This window comes from Trachypithecus francoisi, unplaced genomic scaffold (assembly GCF_009764315.1).
Source record: "Trachypithecus francoisi isolate TF-2019V2 unplaced genomic scaffold, Tfra_2.0 Lachesis_group21, whole genome shotgun sequence".
Lineage (NCBI taxonomy): Eukaryota > Metazoa > Chordata > Mammalia > Primates > Cercopithecidae > Trachypithecus > Trachypithecus francoisi.
Genome location: NW_022681467.1, coordinates 41,709,840 through 41,726,043, shown reverse-complemented (window position 1 = coordinate 41,726,043; position 16,204 = coordinate 41,709,840). Strand labels below are relative to the sequence as shown.

Here is a 16,204-nt window from a genome sequence, read left to right as displayed (position 1 = left end):
CTGGTCTAGACAATAGTGGCTAATGGAGTTTTCCAAATGCTGACGTGAATTTCACATCCATAAAGACGTTCCCCGCACAGTTCTGTCACCCCACAGCAAAAACAGTAAAAGTAATAATTTCTTTCCAAACTACCTAATCCTGATGGATGTTATAGAAAGGTATCGGATAAACCACCAGCTCTCCCAGGCTGTATTTCCATGATACCTGTAATTAACCCAGGTACAATGGAACACATGGGCTTAGTAGTCTCACAGAAATGGGTTTAAATCCTGTCTATATCACTTAACAGTGAGAAATAAAATGACTCTACCTTTTTGAGTCTCAGTTTCCTCATCTGTAAAATGAACATATGAGGTACTTACATTGCAGGGTAGTGGCAAAGACTCAAAGGATTTTTTTTTTTTTTTTTTTTTGAGACAGAGGCTTGCTCTGTCACTCAGGCTGGAGTGCAGTGGCATGATCTCAGCTGACTGCAACCTCCACCTCCTGGGTTCAATCAATTCTCCTGCCTCAGCCTCCTGAGTGGCTGGGATTACAGGCGCGCACCACCATGCCCGGCTAATTTTTGTATTTTTAGTAGAGAAGGGGTTTCACCATGTTGGTCAGGCTGATCTCGAACTTCTGACCTCGTGATCCACCCACCTTGGCCTCCCAAAGTGCTGGGATTACAGGCATGAGACACCGCACCCAGCTGACTCAAAGGATTTATACGAGAAGCAGGACACTGAAATCATTAAGAGCGTAGACTTTGCCACTAACATACTACTCTGTGACCTTGGGTAATTTGCCGACTCTTCTGAGCCTCAATTTTCTCATCTATAAAATGGGAATAAATAATAATACCTACTTCTAAGGGTGTTGGGAGGATTAAATGAAGATACATATAAAGTCCTCAGCACAATGTCTGACTCAAAGAAAGCACTCACCTCTTAATATGCCCTTGAAAGAGCTTTTCACCCAAGTTGTTGGCTGCTTTCTTTAAAACAGGATTCTTAAGTTTTCTTTGTGTTGTAGACTCCTCTGGCCATCTGGAGAATCCTACAGATTCTTCTCAGAAAAATCTTTGTAAATGTAAAATATGAAAGAGTTATAAAGAAGACCAGTTATATTGAAATATAGTCATCAAAATATTAAGACAAGTATGTGATACACATGTATATGCCTCTTTAATAATGGATTAAATAACAAGCTCTAGTGGCAAGCCTAAAACCTCCATAATTTCAAAGTAATGATGTGTGCAAACAATAATTCGAGACATCTGCAGCAGCAACTCTAGTGTGATATCAAATAGAAATATCTGTGCCTTCTATTGGTGACAAGGTAGCAGGCCCTGCTAACACTACTGTAGTTTATTGCCTACATTCACGATCAAAAGAAATGCTTAATTTAAGTTAGAGGTCAATGAAAATAAAGGAGTAAATTTTTTCCATCCAAGTTCATGAACCCCAAGTTAAGGTTCATAATATATTTAGCACCTGTTTATCCTCAGCTGTGGGTCTAAAGTCATAGATTAGGAGACAATAGGAAACATCTCTTCACATCCCATTGTCTGGCCTCTGATTGGGCAAATGGTAGAAAAGAGAAATGCACCATCCTGTAAGAGCATGTAACAAGATGACAACTACCAGCCAAGCTTACTTAGCACTAAGTGGCAGGCATTTTTCTAAGTGTTTGACCTACGTTAACTCACCAACATTCTCAGCAATGCTTTGAGACAGCTACTGTTACCATCCTTGTTCTACAAAGGAAAAAACTGAGGCACAGAGAGGTTAGGTACATCTCCTAAGGTCACACAGCTAGTAAATGGTAGAGCCAGGATTTAGAGCCAGGAAGTCTGAATCCATAGTCTGTGCTCCTAGCTACCATGCCATACTCCCTCTCTACTCTGAGTGCAGGGGAGTAAGATTTCAATTACATTTCTCTCTTCTTATTAAGGCACCAGTATTGAATTGGCTCCCCCGCCTTATGCAGTATGACCCTGTATTAATTATATCTGCAAAGACTCATTCTTCAGGAGGAGTAGGAGTTAAAGAGACGAAAGGGAGGAGGGAGCGGGGAGAGGTAGCAAAGGGGCTGGGAAAGTACTTTAAGCAGAGGAAAAGGGAGGTACAAAGGCCTTGAGGTGGAAAGAACGTGGTGGATGTAGGACGTGAAAGAATACCGATAGGGTTGCAGGTTGGAAAGCAAGGGGCCCAGTGGGATAAGATAAGTCTGGAAGGCAGAAAGTATCTAGATCTCGGCCGGGCGCGGTGGCTCAAGCCTGTAATCCCAGCACTTTGGGAGGCCGAGACGGGCGGATCACGTGGTCAGGAGATCGAGACCATCCTGGCTAACACAGTGAAACCCCGTCTCTACTAAAAATACAAAAACTAGCTGGGCGAGGTGGCGGGCGCCTGTAGTCCCAGCTACTGGGGAGGCTGAGGCAGGAGAATGGCGTAAACCCGGGAGGCGGAGCTTGCAGTGAGCTGAGATCTGGCCACTGCACTCCAGTCCGGGCGACAGAGCGAGACTCCGCCTCAAAAAAAAAAAAAAAAAAGTATCTAGATCTCGCAGGGCCTTGAAGGCAGCTTTATTATTATTCTAAGAACAATGGGGAGTACAATTAAATTTGTTTTATAAAAATATCACTCTAGCTGTAGAAGAGAAAGAATTGAAGGGAAAGAAAAGTGGAAGCGGGGGCCCTGGTTTGGAGGCAGCCAAAGGGGTCCAAGCTAGGGATGATGATGGCTTGGACTACTGGTGGGCAGGGATACATAGAGAAGTGGACAGATTCAAGAAAGATTTGAGAGAAAGGCTCTGGTGCACTGAATGTGGGGGCTACAGATGACTCCACTGTGGCAGACTGCATTTCCCAGTGATGGCCACAACCACATCTCAGGGTGGGACTTTGATATTCTTCCCATTGAGAGATGGGTTTCTACGCTCCCTTCCCTTGAATCTGGCCAGGCTTATGTGACTCTTGAAACTGTCATAGAAGGCAATACAGCTCCTGCCTGGTTCTCTTAGCCACTCCCTCAGAGCCCTGAGCTTCATGTGAGCAGCACAACTGCCCTGAGGCCACCATGAAGTGAGGAAGCCCTCTCTCCACAACCCTGTGCAGAGAGACCACGTGGATAGGCCCTAAGACTACGTGAAGAAAAATTGCCTAACCAAGCCCCTCTGGAAACCCTGATTTCCAGAAACTATGAATAAGGATAAAATGGTTACTTAACACCACTAAGTTTTGAATTTGGAAAACTTATCCTTCAAATTCTGTCTCTACTGACTTGGCCAGTTATCCACTTCTAACCCTCATAAGGGAGATTTAACATTCTCTATTTGGGTTATTTGTGAGGGACCCTGAAAATTGGTGACACGTGGAAAACAGCTTTTAGGTAGTTTATCTCTGCAGTTTTAATTTGTAAACCAGCCCAGTGATTTGCAAACCTGAGAGAGTTTTTTTAAAAACTAAATAAATAAATATTCTCAAGTTCTACCCTGGACTCAATGAATAAAAAACTTCAGGAAACAGTGAGCCGCCGACTCAGCTGACCTGCCTGACTCTGACATTTTCCTTTACCTTTCCGTATGATTATTAGAGTTACATTCTATTTACATACCACAACACTTGTAGGCAAATTGAGCTGAGATCATGCCACTGCATTCCAGCCTGGGCAACAGTGAGACACTGTTTCAAAAAAACAAAACAAAACAAAACAAAACAAATCACCAAAAATAAACCCTGATTTTAATTGGATTAAAGTTTTAATTATTAAAAGGGAGAATCTAATTACACCTACCCATGACATCATGCATCAAAACTGATTTTAATTGGGTTAAAGATTTAATTATCAAAAGGGAAAAAAGTAAGCCATGGTAAAATTAGAAAAGGAAAACATGTATTTATTTAGTCTTCTGGAGAGAAGAAAGTCCAAAGTCAAAAATGGATCAGGACTGGGGAGCCTGGGGAAGAATCTGTTTTCTTGCCTTTTCCAGCTTCTAGGAGCCACCTGCTTTCCTTGGCTCGTGGCCCCATCTTCTGTCTTCAAAGCCAGCAGTGTAGCATCTTTCTCTTCTCTGGCCCATGCCTCCTTCCTTCCCTCCCTCCTCTGCTTCTGTCATCACATCTTCTCTGATTCTGAACCTCCTACTTCCGTCTTATAAGAACTCTTGTGATTACATTGAGTGCACCTAAGTAATCTAGGACTATCTCCCTATCTCAAGATCAATGACATCTGCAAAGTTCTTGTTGCCGTGTAAGGTGACATATTCACAGGTTCCAGAGATCAGGGCGTGGGCTTCTTCAGGGAGTCATTATTCTGACTACCACAGTTGTACAGAGCTATACTGACATGGTAGGTGTCATCAAGGCTGGGCTTCAAGCCAAGTAACCCTGCCAAAGAAGCTTTCTACTGGCTGGGAGGGACTTTAGGGTAGTCTTTCAACAACTCTCTGAACCACCTCTATCAACATACAACAGAGCTTTTGAAGTTCCATTCTGATTCACCATGTTTTACAGAATCTTGCTTTGAGAAGGTATTAGTTCTACTGGGCTCACCAGAAATTTGATAGGGTCTCAACAAAGTCCCCTCTATACCCACTCCAATGTCCTAGGGGACTAGAATTCAATGATCACTCAATGATCAGTGAAATTTATTCCCTCTGTCAACAGAGTAGCCCATGAAAACCCAAGGGCCTCTGCTTTCTAGGAATGGTCTAACAAATAGCACAAGCAAATCTATAGGAAGACACAAAGTGTGATGTCATCAAGTGAACCTACAGAAGGTGAGATCTATGAGCTAATGAGCCCACACCATGAGCCAGGCATGATTCTAAGAGTGATATGTGCTACCTCATTTAACTTAGCTTACTTCATCCTGACCTTCTGACTAATCTTACATGCCTTTTACAGATGAAGGAAGTGAGATGCAGGAAGGTTAAAGCCAAAGCTTTCCCAGCTAGGAAGTGGTGGAGAAAGAAGTGAACACAGACCATCCAGATTCCACCGTTTATGTTCTGATCCACCAAGACTTCATAAATGGTAAATTCCCTCAATAAACTTGGGCCAAGGAAGCTGGAGGGTGGGATATCTGTTTGCATGGCACACTAGATAAATTCCCTGGGGCAGCATAGGCAGGTCCCAGAAGGTTGTGGAGCTGGTAAAGTGATGCAGAAACCTCTTCTCCCCCACTCTCAGTGCCTGTCTCCTAGCGTCTTTCAGACGGCCCTGTTAGCCAAGGACTTCCACCAAGACCTGCAAGGACAAATGTGGAATGTCTTGGCTTTTTTCTTTTTGACAGAGTTCCACTCTTGTCGCCCAGGCTGGAGTGCAACAGCGCAATCTCAGGTCACAGCAACCTCTGCCTCCAGGGTTCACGCGATTCTCCTGCCTCAGCCTCCCGAGTAGCTGGGATTACAGGCACACGCCAACACGCCTGGCTAATTTTTCTATTTTTAGTAGAGACAGGGTTTCACCATGTTGGCCAAGCTGGCCTTGAACTCCTGACCTCAGGTGATCCACCCGCCTCAGCCTCTCAAAGTGCTAGGATTACAGGCATGAGCCACTGCATCCGGCCATGTCTTGGCTCTTACTAGGTTGTGTGAGCCCTCTGAGAATTGTATATAAGAGATTTTAATCCCTTTGCCTGGAAAAAAAAATGCATCTATGCACATAATGCTTCAGGGGGTTCTAGTCAAAAGGGTTTAGAACAAACACTGGCTGAGAAGGACACAGCATCACTTCTGCACATTCCTGCCAAAGATGTATAACCTGAATCTAACAATGAATAAACATCAGACAAGCCCCAAAGAGGAACATTCTATAAAATAAATGGCCTGTACTCTTCAAAAATGTCAAGGTCATGAAAGACAAAAAAGACTGAAGAACTGTGGTAGATTAAAGGAGACTCGAGAGACTTGAAAACTAAAGGCAACATGTATCCTAGATTGGATCCTGGACTAGGAAAAAAACACTGTGTTTTTTTGCTCTGAAGAACATTACCGGGACCATTTGTGAAATGCATATGAAGTCTGTAGATTAGGCAAGAGTCAGAGAGAGGGGAACAGAAAGAGATGGGTAGAGGGGGAGTTACAGAACAGTGAAATGTTCGTTTGGGGAATCTGTGTGAAGGACATTCAAAAATTCTTTTTAAATTTATTTTATTTTTAGATGGAGTCTCACTCTGTTGCCCAGGCTGGAGTGCAATGGTGCAATTTTGGCTCAGTGCAACCTCCGCCTCCCAGCTTCAAGCAATTCTCCTGCCTCAGCCTCTCCAGTAGCTGGGATTACAGGCGCACAGCACCACGCCCAGCTAGTTCTTGTATTTTTTTTTTTTTTTTAGTAGAGACGGGGTTTCACTATGTTGGCCAGGCTGGTCTCAAACTCCTGATCTTCTGATCTGCCCACCTCGGTTTCCCAAAGTGCTGGGATTACAGGTGTGAGCCACTGCACCTGGCCTCCCTTCTCTCTCCCCCTCTCCTTCCCCCTCCCCCCTGCTTTTCTATCTCAACAGGGTCTCACTCTGTCATCCCTGCTGGAGTACAGTGTGCAATCACGGCTCAGCCCAGCCTCAATCTCCTGGACTCAAGCAATTCCTCTGCCTCAGCCTCCCGAGTAGCTGGGACTACAGGTGCGCACCACCACACCTGGGTAATTTTTTCTTCTTTTTTATCTCAAGTCCCCAAGAGGGCTTTATTTTTTCTTTCAACATTCTGTTCTGCAGCTTCCTTGGCTCTTTTTGCCCGTATGCCGAAAAGCCGGGCGCTGGCACCGGCCATGCAGAGACTAGCGAAGGCTTTGACATTCTTCTCCTCAGTGACGACTCGAGTTTTCTCCTTCTTGTAGACATTCTGGGTGGGCATGACCGGTCCTGTCAGTTGAGTGGCCAGTTTCAGTTCTTCAGCAGAACTGTCTCCCTTCTTGGGGGGCCGAGGGCTTCCTGAGGAAGAAAATGAGTTTGGAGAGGTACTCCTTCAGCCGCTGTACATTGGCCTGCAGGGACAGCAGTGGACTTGTTCCACCTCCTCGGATCCACAAAAATGCCAATGATCCGGGCCACCTTCTTGTGAATGCAGGCCACCCTGAGCTCCTCCAGGCTGAAGCCCTGGCCTACGCTTGCCTCCGTGTGGTACGGACTCACGATGGGCTGGCTGGGCCCCGATGCGATGTGGCACGCCTTGGCTTGCAGGGCCCTGACTCTACGGATCTTCCGCGCCTGCTGGTTGAACCACGTGCGCCGCTGCCAGTCCTTGCGAAAGTGGGGCTTCAAGATCATGCCATTCCGGCTGGGCGCCATGGGTGCCTACCGCCCTCCTGTGCAGGAAAACAGCCAAGCGGAAGCAACACCTGGGTAATTTTGTTTGTTTTGTAGAGACGGGGTCTCACTTTGTTGTCCAGTCTGATCTCAAACTCCTGGTCTCAAGTGATCCACCCACCTCGGCCTCCCAAAGTGCTGAAAATACAGGCATGAGCCACTATGCTGGGCCGATCATTCTTTATACTATTTTTTGAAACTTTTCTGTAAATCTGAAATTATTTGAAATAATTTAAATCTTTTTAAAAATCCTAAAGTCTAGAGCCAGGTGCTTCATTATGGGTGCTTCATTATGGAGTAAATAAAAACTGCACCAAACCTGCATCCTTTCTGAGCTCTGCACACCCTCTCTACCTACAGAAAAAGACTGACAAGAGTTCTCGTGAAACAAACTGCAGAATAGGATGGCAAAAAGTTCTGAAACTGTGGAGTGCAGTGCAACCCAGGGACCAAAAGCTCAAGTCACTCATCTCCAGTGGTCTGTAACCCTGAGCATGTCATTTAAGTTCTCAGTGCCTCAGTTGACTCATTTACCAAATTGACATCATGGTAGTATTTACCAAGGAGACTATCTATATGACACTGGGAAAGGCGTTCTTAAACAAGACACTACATACGAACCATAAAGAGGAATGTTGCAACATTTGAATTAAAATTTAAGACTTTTGAATGACAAGACACTATTAACAAAGTAAAATGACAAACCACAGAGAGAAGACTCAATCCGGACACAAGATCAGTATCCAGAATACGTAAAGAACTCCTATGAACGAATTTTTTAAAACCATAGGTAAACCTAATGGAAAAATGGGCCAGAAATGTGAACAGGCAATTCACAAAGAAAGAAACCTGGATAGCTGTAGGATAAGGTGCTGAATATCGCTCAATTCAAGAAAATTAAAATGAAATCCACAAATATATCATTCACAGCCATCATCGTAGTCAAAAATAAATAAATGAATAAAGTCTGAAAATATCAAAAGTTGGCAAGGAAACTTACAAATGGTACTTACACACTGCTGGCAGGAATATACTTCTTTAAATAATACTTCTTTGGCGAGTAATCTTGCTAAATCTTGTAAAGTTTAAAATGTGATCTACTACAAAGATAGCAATTCCACTCCTAAATGAGTATCCTGGAAAGCTCTGAAATGGGTACCCAAGGAGATACGCACTAGCAGGTTCAACGCAGCACCATTTGTAAAAAGAAGCAGGGCCGGGCGTGGTGGCTCACACCTGTAACCCTAGCACTTTGGGAGGCCAAGGCAGGTGGCTCACTTGAGGTCAGGAGTTCGAGACCAGCCTGGCCAACATGGTGAAACCCCCATCTCCATTAAAAATAGAAAACTTAGCTTGGCGTGGTAGTAGGCGCCTTTAATCCCAGCTACTCAAGAGGCTGAGGCGGGAGAATCACTTAAACCCAGGAGGCAGAGATTGCAGTGACCTGAGATCGCACCACTGTATTCCAGCCTGGGCAACAGAGCGAAACTCTATCTCAAAACCAACAACAATAACAAAAATCAAAACAAAACAAAAACCTAACTTCCTTAGTACAGATACATAAACTGTGACTGATTCATACAACACAATACTAGACAACAAATAAAATAAATACAGTAGGCAGTAGTTCTCAAACTTCAGGGTATATCGAAATCATCAGAAGGGCTTGGTAAAGGACATATGACTGGGTCCTACCCCTAGAGTTTCTGATTCATTCAGTGGAAATTTGCATTTCTAACAAATTATCAGATGTTGCTGATGCTGCTGGTCCAGGGACTACACTTTAAGAACCAGTAAACTAGTTACATGTTTCAACACGCTTAAATCTTAAAAACCTAGTACAGTTTTTAAAAAAGTCATAAAAGGATATATAAACTGTGTCTAAACACTATTAAACAACACTATATAGTTTATGGATATATCTTTTACGATAGAAGTACAAAATATGGGCTGGGCACTCTATAACTGGGCTCATGCCTGTAATTCCAGTGCTTTGGGAAGTCAAGGTGAGAGGATCCCTTGTGGTCAGGAGTTTGAGGCCAGCCTGGGCAACATAGCAAGACCCTGTCTCTACAAAAAAACAAGTTTTAAAATTAGCCAGACATGGTGGTATGTACCTGTAGTCCTAGCTATTTGGGAGGCTAGGGAGGCTGCCGCAGTGAGCAAGAGCACGACTGAACTCCCGCCTGAGCAACAGAGTGAGACTCTGTCTGTTAAAAATAAAATTAAATTAAAAGTACAAAATATACATGGGAATGTATTTCAGGGGAGTAATTATCTGGAGGGAGATGAGGGTGATAGAATGGTCTTAGCTGTTTTTTGTTTGTTTGTTTGAGACAGAGTTTTTCTCTTGTTGCCCAGGCTGGAGTGCAATGGTGCAATCTCGGCTCACTGCAACCTCCACCTCCCAGGTTCAAGCAATTCTCCTGCCTCAGCCTCCTGAGTAGCTGGGATTACAGGCAGATGCCACCATGCCAGGCTAATTTTTGTATTTTTAGTAGAGACAGGGTTTCACCATTTTGGCCAGGCTGGTCTCGAACTCCTGATCTCAGGTGATCCACCTGCCTTGGCCTCCCAAAGTGCTGGGATTACAGGTGTGAGCCACTGCGCCCAGCCAACTTTTATATCACTTCATTTCTAAAGCACGTTAGCAAAAGCGTTTACATTTGTTTAATCACAGTGGTGAGTAGAAAGGTATGTATGTGATATATGTTTGAAATGTTAAGGAATGTTTAAAGTTTAAATCATTTAGCATTCATTACACAGGGTTGCTGTGTAAATGAGGTAATGTGAAAGTTCTGGGTAAAGATGGCAAGATGAAGTTGGGTCACAGAATCTCTGTCCCTGTATATGTAACCAGAAAAATAATAATTAAAAACTTAAATTAAGAGATACCAGACCAGGTGCAGTGGCTCATAACTGTAATCCCAACATGTTGGGAGGCCAAGGAGGCAGGCTTACTTGAGCCCAGGAGTGTGAGACCAGCCTAGGCAACATGATGAAACCACATCTCTACAAAAAATACAAAAATTAGCCAGGCCTAGTGGTGTGTGCCGGTGGCCCCAGCTGCTCAGGAGGCTAAGATGGGAGCATCACCTGCGCTCAGGAGGTTGAGGCTGCAGTGAGCCCTGATCATGTCATTGCACTCCAGCCTGGGTGACAGAGGGAGACCCTGTCTCAAAAAAAAAAAAAAAGAAAAGAAACAAGCACCTTGGCCGGGCGCGGTGGCTCAAGCCTGTAATCCCAGCACTTTGGGAGGCCGAGACGGGCGGATCACAAGGTCAGGAGATCGAGACCATCCTGGCTAACACGGTGAAACCCCATCTCTACTAAGAATACAAAAAAAAACTAGCCGGGCGAGGTGGCGGCGCCTGTAGTCCCAGCTACTGGGGAGGCTGAGGCAGGAGAATGGCGTGAACCCGGGAGGCGGAGCTTGCAGTGAGCTGAGATCCGGCCACTGCACTCCAGCCTGGGTGACAGAGCGAGACTCCGTCTCAAAAAAAAAAAAAAAAAAAAAAGAAACAAGCACCTCAACCTCTAAATGTTTTTCAGTCTTTTTCTTTACATGAACCTGTTAGAAACTAAGATCGCTTCTGATGAAGAAACATCTATTTAAAATTCAATGATTCTTTCAGTGTAGAGTTGCCAGATAAAAATACAGGACATCCAGTTAAATTTTAATTTTAGAAAAACAATAATTTTTAGTATAAATATGTCCAAAATATTGCATGGGGCATACTTTTTTAAAAACGTAATTTTTGTTTATTTATTTATTTTGAGACAGGTTCTCACTCTGTCACTCAGGCTGCAGTGCAGTTGCCCGATCATGGCTCACTGCAGCCCCAACCTCCCAGACTCAAGCAATCCTCCCACCTCAGCCTCCTGAATAGCTGAGACTACAGGTGCATGCCACCACACCCGGCTAGTTTTTTTATGTTTTGTAGAGCCAGGGGTCCCTCTGTGTTGCTCAGGCTGGCCTCAAACTCCTGGGCTTAACCAGTTCTCCTGCCTTGGCCTCCCAAAGTGCTGGAATTATATGAATGAGGCACCATATCCGGCCCAAAATGTTTAGTTTATTTTACTTGTATTTATTAAATCTGACAACTCTACCTCAGTGTCACTCAGGGATCTTTATAAACATTAGCTATAGTGCACAGGATGTAAAGTATTTTCCTTTCATACAAATGAAAGATATAACAGGAAAATGTGGTTGTAATTGAAAAAATATAGGACTTTGAATGAAGACTTGGGTTCTGAGTTCTAGTTTCCACTTGACTTCTCAGTAAATGTATGGCTTTAGATAAGTCACTTAACCTAAGCATCAGGTTCCTCACACTCTATGATTGGAGGCTGGGCACGGTGGGCTGACGCCTGTAATCCCAGCACTTTGGGAGGCCGCGGTGGGCGGATTACAAGGTCAGGAGATGGAGACCATCCTAGCTAACATGGTGAAACCCCGTCTCTACTAAAAATACAAAAAATTAGCCTGGCATGGTGGCGGGCGCTTGTAGTCCCAGCTACTCAGGAGGCCGAGGCAGGAGAATGGCATGAACCCGGGAGGCGGAGTGTGCAGTGAGCTGAGATCATGCCACTGCACTCCAGCCTGGGCGACAGAGCAAGACTCTGTCTCAAAAAAATAAAAAAATAAGATGTTTGGGTTTGTTTGTGAGTATCAACTATATTCCAGGAACTTTACATGCATGATTTCACTTAATCCTCACAATTACCTCATGAGGAAGGTGTTAGAATCACTATTCTCAAGACAGGTACCCGTGGCTAGGTTGAAGCTCTGTAAAAGCACGGACCGTCACTTTCTTGTTAACTGCTGTGTCCTTTGTGTCTAGCATGGTAAACCTAGGAGGTACTCAATACATATCAAATGTACGAAAGAAGACCCAAACTCACATAGCTATATTAAGGGACAGAGCCATGATTTGAACCCAAATAATTTTGATTTCAAAATCTTCATCTTTTTCCTTCTAATTAAATTTTTATTGACGTATACTTTACATACAGTAAAATGCACAAATTTAAACACATGACTCTATAAACATTTACCTGTGTATATATTCCATGTAACCACTATGGGATCAAGATATAGAACATTTCCATCTCCCTGAAAGTTCCTTCAAGCTCCTCCCCAGTCTATGCCCCCAGAGTTAACCTCTATTCTGACATCTGTGACCAAAGCTGCCACTCTTAAGTACAGGTTTCTTCTCTCTTGGGTTGTGTCAGATAATATGCAAAGTATTCCTGAAAGTGTTTTTGCAAACTCAGGCTGCATCTGAGTGCTGTTGGTGTTTAGAATAGGTCTTTATGCCAGCCTGTTCATCACCAATACAAAAGTGAGATTTGGCAGGGTAGCTCACACCTGTAATCCCACCACTTTGGGAGGCCGAGAGGGAGGATGACTTGAACCCAGGAGTTTGAGACAAGCCTGGGCAACATGATGAAACCCTGTACAAAAATTACCCAAAAAAGCCCAGCATGGTGGCACATGCCTGTAGTCCCAACTACTCAGGAGGCAGAGGTGGGAGGATCACTTGAGCCTGGAAGGTCAAGGCTTGATCGCCTTGACAGAGTGAGACTATCTCTATTAATTAATTAATTAATTTTTAAAAATCAAAAGTAAAATTTTAAGAGGCTATATTATGCCTTGCATTTGTCAAAATGGAAAGGTTTTACTCAAGATTGCCTTCTGATCTTACTTTCTGATTCTCTGCAGTAATCTTGTCTTAAAAAAAAACAAAACTACATGTTTTCTTTACCATAGGCCCTCTGGCTCTCCCTCCTGGGATATTCCTGAGCCCATTGCTTAGATACTTTTTAATCATCACTTAATTACCCTAAACATGTCTGGCTTCATCCTATAAAGCAGTCTGAAATACTAAGAAAAATACCAGATTAAAATAAAACCAAATTGATATCTCAAAAAAAATTCTCCACTATTGAATATGCTATTGAATTTACTCTTCCTTTCTTAATTTTTTTTTTCTTCATTCAACAGGTATTTGCTGAGCACAAAATGCTGCCCCCTCCAGTTTGCTGTTTGAGTGGAATTGCTAATTGCCCTCTCCTGGCTGTCCTGTAAATCACAAGGCCAAGTTCTCATATGTTCTAGGAAACACACAATCTTTTTTTAGTACTGGCCACACATTCAACTATATCTTTCTTCCCTTACAGTTAGGGGTAACCCACTGTACACCAAATTTTAAGAGCCAGTGAGCTCAAAGATCCATCTGACAGAAATCAGACGGCCTCCATCGTAGCAGACTTTCATTTTACCCACTGGTCAAACTTTGGTGCCCACCTCTGAAGGGTTAGAGGCTTATACACCAATCAGGTACCCCTTGACTTGGAAGGGAACTTCTTATCCCAAAAGACAGTATCACTTGTGGTTAAAATAGCACGTTGGGGCATCAGGCCGCACAGGTTTGAGTCTGGCCATGCCACATACTGTCTGTGGGACCACAAGCAAATTAACTGGCCTCAATTGCCACATCTGTAAAATAGGAATATAGTATGTATATTATAGGGTTATTGTGAGGATTAAATGAGATGATATTTGTAAAGGATTCAGCACATGGTAGGCACACAATAGATGTTACCTATTATGTAAAGCAAACATCTAAATGAGAAGTCACCAAGTCCTGAGCACCTGCCTCCATACAAGAATCTTTCTTCATAAAATTAACTTGCTCCTCTATCAAAAATACTCATCAAACATTATATATTATCATTTGTTTATTGCTTGTGTTCCCTAATAGGCCATGATCTCCCTAAGCACAAGGATTTTGGCTACCTTACCCTCTACTCTCCACAAAACCAAGTGTATAGAAAACACTCATTAAACGCTTACTACACAAGTCACTGAATACATCTTTTGGCTAAAGTCCACTACCCACTTGAGGTACTGCCAGTCATCTCTAAACCAACATTTTCCCCTAAGCTTGGTTATCTTAATCATCTAATTAATATGATTCTTCTTAAATTTTCATAGTATTAGGATCTATATTGGAGGGGAAGGAATAAGAATGAACATTTGTTGGGTATCCATTATTTGACAGACTTTATGCCTTTATTTCTAATTTCATACAGTCTTATAAAGTGGGAATTGGAATAACCTACTTTGCCTGTGAGTAAAGTTCTAGTTACACCCACTGAGAATCCCTATTTCTTTCCATCACAGCATTTATCTCAGTTTGCAATCACACACTCAAGTGTGATTATTTGCCTAATGCTATCTTTCACTAGACTGTAATCTCCAAGGTAGCAGAGAAGGGTCTGCATTTGCTCAGAACAGTGCCTAACAAGCAGGCATATAATAAGTATAGGGCTACCTAGTAGGTATGTAATAAACATTCAGTGAATAACATGAGTGGAGTGAGCATGGGGGTAGATATCAAAGAAATCTGGCTTCTTGTAGTGTTTAAATTCCACAGGCACCATTTTTTCTTAGCAGGCAATAGTCACAAGGAGAAAAACTAGACCCTATGGAATTTGAGGCGTTTCCAACACTAATAAAAAAGTACCTGATTCATATAGCTATGGCTGTGATTAATAGAGTGCATTTACTATTGTGTGAGCAAATCCCATTCCCTGTGATGAAATGGACAATACAACATTTTACAGGCTTCACGGTCAACAGTTACATTCTGGGAAATTTTTGACGTTGAACGAATATTCCAAGAACAAATAACTCAAGAAGAACCTGTGACTATATCTCCAGAAACCTTTTGCCGCTTGTCAGTGAAACTAATAAGAGTACAGAGCCTATTTAAATATAAATTTAAATACATTTTCTCTACCTTTCTGCTCTCTTTGTTCCTTGTGATCCGGAGGTTACAGGACTATATATATATATTCTCCAATACACGCGTGTACAGGGACTTGCGGTTTTTGTTTTCAGTTTTATGCAAGACTAAATCAAGGTATTTGGGGATTTGAATGTTCTGTTCCCACAGTTAGGGAGGAAGGAATGTGCTCCGAAAACAGAAGGAAAGTACTCTGGGGCGGGGGCTGGGGGGACCACCATGGGGCCCATCCTCAGCCTGGGACGCTGTTGCTAGGCAACTCCTTGCGTTCTCAACTCCCGCCCGAGAGCCAACTCCCGGCCCTCATTGCCAAGGAGATCGACGCCCCAACTCAGCCCTGCCGTAAACACGCGCCGTCTTGCGACAGTGCCGCGCCTGCCGCTACGTGCGCGTCCTCTGCCCCCATCTCCACTCTCCGCCCGGCCGCCATTGCCTCGTGCCCGCGCCGGTCGGTTGGTGGCGCCTTTGTCCTACGGCGGGCAGGTGGGCCGACGCGGAGGCGGCAGCGGCGGGCCTGAGGCGAAGGAACGGCCGGGAGCCCGCCGCGCTGGTAGCGGTGAGTGCCGGGAAGCGGTGGCCGTCAGCCGAGACGTGGGTCTGACGGGCAGGCGGTTGGGCGGGGGGCCTGGCCGGACGGGGAGGCTGAGGCGGGAAGGCCCACTCGACGCGCGGCCACGGCCTCGGCTCCTCTCCGGGTGCGCGCGGTGCTGCGCATGCCCGGTGCGGGGCGCGGCCGCCTACGGCTCCCGTCAGGCCCAGGCCCGGCCGGCCGAGGCGGCCTGTGGTTTTCTGTGGTGGACGCAGGTCGGCGGCGTCGCATCGCAGCCGCCTGTCTGTGCACGAACGGTCGGTCACTAGGAGTCCGCAAGGCTTCTCTGTCTGGTTGAGCCGCACGCCCCGCACCCCCTTGTCGAAACAGTGGAGTCGCTTGCCCGCGGGTCCTCAGCGAGTCAGTGGCGCAGTCGGGATTCGAACCGGCCCCAAGGCGGTCCGTGGCACCGGGCGTTCTCCAGGCGTGCAGCGCCTAGCGGTGTACGGAGCGCTGTCCCACGTCACCGCCTCGCGGCCCCTGACTGCATTCTCGGGGTGTCTCCTTG

The 16,204-nt window shown here is 44.6% G+C and overlaps 1 protein-coding gene and 1 pseudogene across 1 annotated transcript in view; one reads left to right on the top strand and one right to left on the bottom strand.

The window, feature by feature from the left end:
• Window positions 1-6,643: 6,643 nt before the first annotated feature.
• Window positions 6,644-7,275, bottom strand: LOC117068292 (annotated as a pseudogene).
• Window positions 7,276-15,527: 8,252 nt separating this feature from the next.
• NCOA5 (nuclear receptor coactivator 5) overlaps window positions 15,528-16,204 on the top strand; it is a 28,697-nt gene continuing 28,020 nt past the window's right edge. Inside the window, 1 exon segment of the mRNA XM_033186608.1 lies at window positions 15,528-15,663. The gene's annotated coding sequence lies outside the window, so the exon portion shown is untranslated.